Source organism: Helicoverpa zea, chromosome 26 (genome assembly GCF_022581195.2).
Source record: "Helicoverpa zea isolate HzStark_Cry1AcR chromosome 26, ilHelZeax1.1, whole genome shotgun sequence".
Lineage (NCBI taxonomy): Eukaryota > Metazoa > Arthropoda > Insecta > Lepidoptera > Noctuidae > Helicoverpa > Helicoverpa zea.
In genome coordinates this window covers 6,818,355-6,826,364 of record NC_061477.1, presented here as the reverse complement: position 1 = coordinate 6,826,364, position 8,010 = coordinate 6,818,355, and the positions used below count along the sequence as shown (strand labels likewise).

The 8,010-nt window shown below is 36.3% G+C and overlaps 1 long non-coding RNA gene across 1 annotated transcript; it reads right to left on the bottom strand.

Moving 5' to 3' along the window:
* Positions 1-368: 368 nt before the first annotated feature.
* LOC124643019 lies at positions 369-1,129 on the bottom strand. The gene is made up of 2 exons (XR_006985857.1): positions 849-1,129; positions 369-539 (listed from the first exon to the last, which is right to left on the bottom strand). It is a non-coding gene; the product is annotated as an uncharacterized LOC124643019 (long non-coding RNA).
* Between the last annotated feature and the right edge of the window lie 6,881 nt (positions 1,130-8,010).

Sequence of the window (8,010 nt, the reverse complement as noted above, 5' to 3'; positions counted from 1 at the left end):
TTTTAATTGATGGGTAATATGATAGACAAGCCCTTTGTAAATTCTTAGATTTTTTGAACTTGGGAAGTAAAAGTTATAACCAGTTTTGTTTTTTAAGGTTATGTACTACAGTGTACCCATGTAAGTTGTTTTAGCTAGGTACATAAACATTGTTATGGTAATGATAAAATAAATGTTCTACCTAGCTTGTCTCTTAATCTTGGGTGGGTTTTAGGTAGGTACGTACAATTAGGTAAATAGATAGATAGATAAGGATCGTACCCACTCAGTAGAGTGCATTTAGGAGATACCTGTCCAGCAGCGGACTGCAACAGTTTGATAATGGTCAAGTTCTCGGGTTTCGAGTGTGGTACAATAAAACAACTTTGTTTTTGTAGGAATACACATCTATTTTATTGTTCTTATAATTATTTAATCTATTCTTAGTATTATTTCATCAACATAGAAACTCATGTGCAGAAATACCCAGACCCAGAACAACTACTTGCAGATCATTCAAACATTTGTTCCGTGCGGCAAACATGGTCAGCAGGTGTTATCTGGAAAATATTTAAGTGATTTTGAGTATCATTCAACATTGCTTTAAATAACTATTTTAACAGTGTTACACAAACCAAGTTAGGCAAGTAAACAATACATGTAAGAGATCACTTATATGTTTGTTAATGTACAAACACAACAATGTTTGTTATTTTTTCAAATAATGTTAAGATTAGTTTTAGGTACATTCATATTATTTTAGTATGAAATCGTGTAGTTTATATGGTGAGTCTACTTTTTAACACGTAAAAGTTCTCACTTCGTAACTGGCACACTCGTACGCAAAATGTTATTTGAAAACTACTTACATCTCTAGGATATGTCCACAGCCGAATAGTATTGACGATATCTTCACTCTCATCGGATAAAGCGTGCTTTCGTATTCGCGACAAGCGAACGTTGCAATTGATGCATTGCAAACTCATCATTTTAAAGCACACACAACACAAGTAATAAAGCGTCCTTTCGCGAAAGTACTATCAACAGATAGAGTACGGAGGAGCAGTTCCTCGACTCAACGTAAAAATGACCAGATAATTTGCTTAAATTGCTCAGATGCAGTAACAAACCACAATCCAAAACAACAGCAAAGAACGACAGAGACTACAGAGACTAGACTCTGAAAGATATCCGTTACCTGTCAATAAAATAATTGCCAATACAAAATAAAAACATTGATGATGAAAATAATTTATATAATTAAATTGTTAATTATTAAGATAGTATGCAATAATTATTCATTTTAAGGTATAATATGTAATTGGTTTATTATATTTACTGTTATTTCTATGTTTAAATAATTGGTTATCATTTCGAGCCTCGTGATAGTTTACAAATGGCAACTTCTAAAAACAGAACTACGTTTAGTTGCGTTTAGTTTAAGATTATATTACGTTTAATTACTTCAATCTTTTAATTGGTATAATTAATTAATCCGGAGTTCTAAAAATACTACACTAACATGAAAATAAATGACTTAGTTGCCTTAATAATTGGTACAAATTCTATAACTGAACAGCGACAAAAATATGCGGTACGAAATCTGCCATTCTCCTTTACTTTCTTTTCTATGTAGTAAATAGACTATTATATCCATTGCATGCTATCCTTTCTAGCACAGTAAGTAATGTCAGTTTCTTTGACAATTCCCAATGAAGAACTTTACAACAAGATAAAAAACAGCTTCCAAAAAATCCCCATAAAATAGTTCACCTGTCTCCTGACATCCTGGTCACCCTACACAACGTTTCCGGCGGAAACATCAATCAATTCTATAATGACGTGCCGTTAGAAAAAGTCGGTTAGACAGGCAGCAGGTCATATATTTTATTACAACTTAACTATCTAGTTTTTATTTTGAAAATATTTTTTTACTGATTTTTTATGGAAAAATGTTGACTTTTTTCATTTTTGCTTGACTTTGTGTTGTTTGGTGATTTAAAAATAATTTTGTGAAAATTTTCATTTCTTTTTTGTTATAAAACTATAGTACTTACTTATAGAAAAAATTTCAAGGATTGTGATGTTCGAACTAATTCTATCATACGCCCTTATGTTTTATTTCTTAGAATTAGTATAAGGGTTCTTTTTCAGATCAGGCAAGTACCAACGAACCTTTTATCAGTTATAATAATTATATACTTTCTAACTGTATCTTGGTCACCAAAGGTTCAGCAAGCCTACCCTGGCAACAATTGGTTGTTTTTAAAGTCGACCATTTAATCAAAGATTTTAGTCGATCTGATACTGATCCTGACCTTATGTGCGTCTCACATATATCTTAAGGACATTTAAGACTTAAAAAGTCTTAAAAAGCCTGAAATCGTCAATCTACATTGAGCGAGCGAGGCAACATTCTTATCTGTTACAATTAAATACGCCGATGACATGAAGTGAATGGTATCTCACACCAACCGACCCCAGTGTCAACGGACCCACAATCTTTCCCCAAGTAAAACAACACAAACTTTAACTAACTATACTGAAAAAAAAAGAACTTCTAACCACTTGAATGTCTTCGCAGATTGATGATGTACCCTCCAACGATTATGTCCACTTTTGGAAATTAAAAAAGTTGGTCAACGTCTTCATCCGGTTTTCGGAAGTTTTTTCGCGGAAAAATTCCGGTTTTTCGCCCCGTGCTAAGGGGTGGGGTGTAAAAGTTTCGATTGGGGATGTTTGTGTCAGGTGGGGTGAGATAGGCATTATTTTAACAACGTAGGTATATTCGATTTTGTTAAGATTTTTACTGGATGTAGATTTGAGAAAAAAATATAAAGAAATAATTACATTCTGAATCCCGGACGTATTAAAAAATAATTTCTACTAAAACTACTGTTCCTAATTGTTTTGTGACTGTACCTAAAAATATACAACGTGCATGCATTGATAAATACACAAAGCTTTTTTTATTTTTACTCAATTTCCGCTGACATTTTTCGCGAGTGAACTCGCGGGCGTATACTAGTATTAGTATAGCTACACGTGCGGAACTGAGGTTTTAATTAAATAAGTATTATCAAAGGAAATACCATGTTGTGACATTTACAAAGTATTTATACGCTTTTAACATTAAGTATATTTATATACCTTCAACTGATGAACGGTGGAGGAAAACACTACTAGGAAATGTGGACTAACTAGAATTATACTATACTTAGTCGCACACTTGGGTAAGAAGAAGAAAGAAATGCACGTGCCGTCTAAATATAAATTAATATCTACTTTAAAAAACAACAGAGAAACAGGTTTTATAAATGTACATAAAAACTAAAATCCATCATAAAGTTCCAGCTCACATCTTCCGGCTCCATCGTCAGATCAGTTCGACAGTACCATATTATTGTATTGTAATCAAAATTACATACAGCTGCCAACTTTTATGACGCTACGATCCTTGGAAGATGGTTAAATTAGTAACGATACATAATGGTTATATTATTGGGGCTGACCATTTATAAAATGCAAGCTTCTCATTAAAATGCATTCTTTAGGTCGACCTGTGGTGTCGCGAGATGACTCCCAGCCACCGTAGGCGTGGGTCTGTGGGCGGTGAGTTCGGGTGGCTCATCGTCCCTCTGTCTTTCTAGACGACAGACCCGTGTCGACGGCGCGCGTTGTTCCACGCGCTCCTCAAAGAGATGTCAGCAACCCCAGCGGGGCCCAGCAGGGCCAAGGCCTGCCGGGGCTGCGGGTTGTTCGAAAGAGATACCGCGGCCCTGGTACATAAAAGGCCTATGACGGAACACGACGATTTTAGTCAGTAAGAGTCTGACACTCCCTCACCGCTGCTAACCCACAGCGGGAGGGGTCATTTGATGATTTTACGTCGCTAAAAAAAAAAAAAAAAAAAAAAAGGTCGACCTGTGGTGTGATTCTGTAAGACTTCATTCTTCACTTCGCATCTGAATCCGCCGTGAATTTCGTGATTGGCATTCTCAAACTACACTAGCGCTACTCTTGCGAGCGTGTTTGCGAGTTGAACTAAATTAAACTCGAGATTTTGACAGATAAAGTATGAGATGACTTTTAGAACGTTTTGAACCGAATGCGAAGTGAGAGTGAATAGCGAAGTGAAATGCGAGTTGTTGTCTGCTGTAGGTAACTATGGAATCTAAGTTGGGTAATTTAACCATCCTCCATTGGTAGCCGTACGTACCCAGTTTTGATGTCAATACAATAAGAACTGATCTGATGATGAAGCCGGAAGATATGAACTGGAACTTTTTGGTTTAACCGTGCATCTATAAAAGCCTCTTCATGTAATGCTTTTTACTATTAATTGTTTATTATTTAGGTACTAGCTTCCGCCCGCGGCTTTGCATGCGTCAAGTTCGGTTATATCGCGTTTCCAAGAGAACTTTTCAAAGTCCGGGATAAAAACGATCACATGTTCTTTCTTAAGGTCAACTCTATCTCTGTACCAAATTTTATTAAAATCAGTTCAGTGGTTTAGACGTGAAAGCGTAACAGACAGACAGATAGACAGACAGACAGACAGACAGAGTTACTTTCGCATTTATAATATTAGTAGGGATAGTCTTTTCATAACATGAAAACTTACCTTTGACTCTCAAAAAATCTTTTGTTTCCCTCACATAATATGTACCTTTGAGTGTTTTAAAAATCTTTCTCTACTACAAGCACCGTCAGGGGCTGAACTAAGCGAGGGTATAAAATTAAAAGTGTTCGCTGGGTTGGCGTCTCATTACCTTGTTCAGAGCAGAATTAAACCATTGCTGAGTTAATGAATAGCTTGGTGTCGCTAAATGCTTAGTCGGTGGATGCGGTATTTTATATGGATGAAGTTTTTATTCAGTAGTTTTAACATCTGCCTTTTTCCAACTATGTTGGGGTCAGCTTCCAGTCTAATAGGATACAGCTGACTAGGGTTTTTTTGCGAGGAGCGACTACCTATCTGACCACCTCAACCCAGTTACCAGGGCAACCCAATAACCCTTTAGTAAGAGTGGTTGGTGACTCCTCGTAATGACTGCCAAAGATGTCTAAAGACAAGACCCACAGTTTTTTGTGCTTTTCAAAACACGGAAAAACAACTTTGTATCTTTGTCATAACGCAGTTCCACCGTGTTTCGGAAGACATGTTAATTTGCCAGGCAGTCATTGGCATTGGCAATTGGCAGGTCATTCCAGCTATTCAGAAGCTAGAAAACTTAATGACCAGTAGGTCGGGTAACCCGAGTCACTGGCTTATGGAGGTCAAATAGGCAGTAGCTCCATGAAAACAGTATTTATATATACTCCAATATATCCTTAGTAAATAAAATAAATACTTTATTTTTACACAGATACATATTTCCAAATTCTACACATAAACCCAAATAAAACAAAAACACACTAACCATAAGCAATAGGCTTAAAAACTTAGCCATGTGATGCCGTAAGTGATAAAAAGTATTATTTTATGACGTCATAGAACAAACCGTGCTGATTATATACTGTATTGATCTCATGGTCGTCGGCTGTAAAACGTATTAGTGTGTTTGGGTATGAATGTGACGAAGTTATGAATTCGTTCGTGTAGTAAAACTGGTAAATTATGAAATCGGGCGTTGCTTATGAAAATCCATGACATTATCATTTGGCGTTTCGCGGAATTAAAGATACATATTTTTACTAATATTTTATGTGTGGTCCGAATTTTTGATAGTATAGTTTACAATTAATAGAAATAGTTAGTTTTGTGGTTATAGGTATTCGTTATGATTTGATATATTCAAAACTTAAAACAAAATTGAATTTACAACTGTAAACGGCGAAAATAAGATTGTTAGTACTTAGTTAAAATTGATAATTTCGTCCCTAAAATGTACTTCTTTCATGTTTAAGAATCGTCGTAAACTTACTCGTATTTCCTTTCTATAAACACCCTAGCATCTGAAACAAAATTCTATCCAATTCCATCCATCCATCATAGCCCCTAGGTTGTCCGTCTCCGGACGTATCTATCCAATTATTTAACCAAAAATACTTACCTCCTACTCTATACGCAAAAATTTCACATACCTACCACGTACCCGTACCCGTACCCTCACACCACACATATTGACACTAACTTCGTCACATTCATACCCCAAGCAATAAAAACAAAGGTCGTACAGTTTTTATGAAGAGCTGGTCGATAAACGTGGATTGACTTCAGTGTTTCGATTGGAAAACATAAACTTCGAATGATGAAGGGTCCTGTGTATGCTTTCAGTAAGGGGATAAGCAGGGATGGTAGATATAAAAAATGCCCTGCTGTATCTTTCTTTTGGTCTGCTAGAAGAAGGTTTTAGTGGCAGAACGTTGTCAGGGTAAAGTCTGATATGCAGTCTAACCAAGGTATATCAGGTTGTCTAGCTAGATATCTGAGGTGAGGCGCTCATATAGGTAAGGAGTCGATCCATATTAAATATTTTTACTGAAGTGCATCCCGTGAATTCCGGTGAGACTGGAACCCGATCCCAACATATTTAGAAAAGTCAGATGACGTGTCATTTAATGTTTGCAATTATCTCCTTTGGCATGATGATGTTTTCAAAATTATTCCAATTCGACAGTTTAACTTAACTCACCTAACTTAAAGATAGTTTCGTAGCAATATATCGTAGCAGCGTAGCAATGTCGTAGCACTAACTTACTACGCTCAATGCTACCACTTATGAACCTACCTATTAACGTTCGTAAAAATGTCACTTCGTGTGCATCGACGAGCTTTTATCGGCGATATCGGTTCTGTCAGTTCTGAGTGTCATGCATCGAGCACATAAGTGTTCACAAGAGAATAAATTTAAACTGTGATATTACGCTACGATTCTAAACCAATTTCTTTTATTAACATTTACCTTCTCCATTCTTCCTTCCTCCTAACCCCTCATCAAGGGAATTCCATTGTATCAGTTGTAATGGGCGCTCTGAAAAGAAAAAAATAGACATAATCTACGTCGGACCAGAATATACGGAGCCAACTTAATTATTGAATGAAATAATAAGATTTTAATTCAAACGACTGGCTCCTTCGTTTTAGGAAGGTAGACTAATTGCTATTGTATGTTCGGGATTTTTTAGATAAGAAAATCTTGTGTAAGTACTTTGTGTTAAGAGGTATTTGTGTTTTTAGGATTATGTTGGACATTTTAGTGATGATTTTTCTGTCGTAATAATCTAAAATCGGGATGATTGTTTGATTGAATATGCATTATCTCAAGAACTACTGGCCCAATTTGAATTGTTTCGGTGTTAGATAGCCTGTTAATCGAGAAAAGCTTTCGAATACTTTTATCCGGGCTTTTTGCTCGGGGTTACTAGTAGTTCCCACGGGATGAGGGTGAAACCACTGATAGATGTCCACCACCTTGTCATGATGAGTTCCTACCAACTGTTATTTGTATATCTTTAGCAGTCGTTACGGGTAGTCAGATGCCAGAAAGTCTAACAACCGAATAGATACACGCGCTACTGTGAGAAGGCTTTAAGTTAATGTGCATGTTTGTTACCTTTATAATTCAGTACTTAAAGTGAAATAGCAAGAAAAAAGTACTCTTTTATAATACGTTATGCATTATGAAGCTAATCATGTGGAAGAAACTTCTTTCATTTTCTTTTTGCTTTACCACACTGCGGGAAAAAGTAGTCAGTTTTTATCGGTCTTTTACCGACTCTTAAAAGGATTATGCCTGAGTCTGACGGTAAGGCATTAAATGCAGTTTCCGACATCAGCTCTAAAAACTTGCTTAACTCTTGTGTTTTCAAAGAAAACTATGTTGCCGAAGGAGATTTTATAAACCACTAGCTTCCGCCCGCGGATTCGCCTGCGCACATAGGGGTATTTTGCATTTTTAGCCGGGCGAAACTAGTAAAAACAAACTTTCACATAAAATAAAAAAAATCTACTCGTTAGCCAGCCAGGTAACTACTGAACGAAATCTGAGCTTTTTTGGACTCCTACCCACACGCCAGCTACCCACA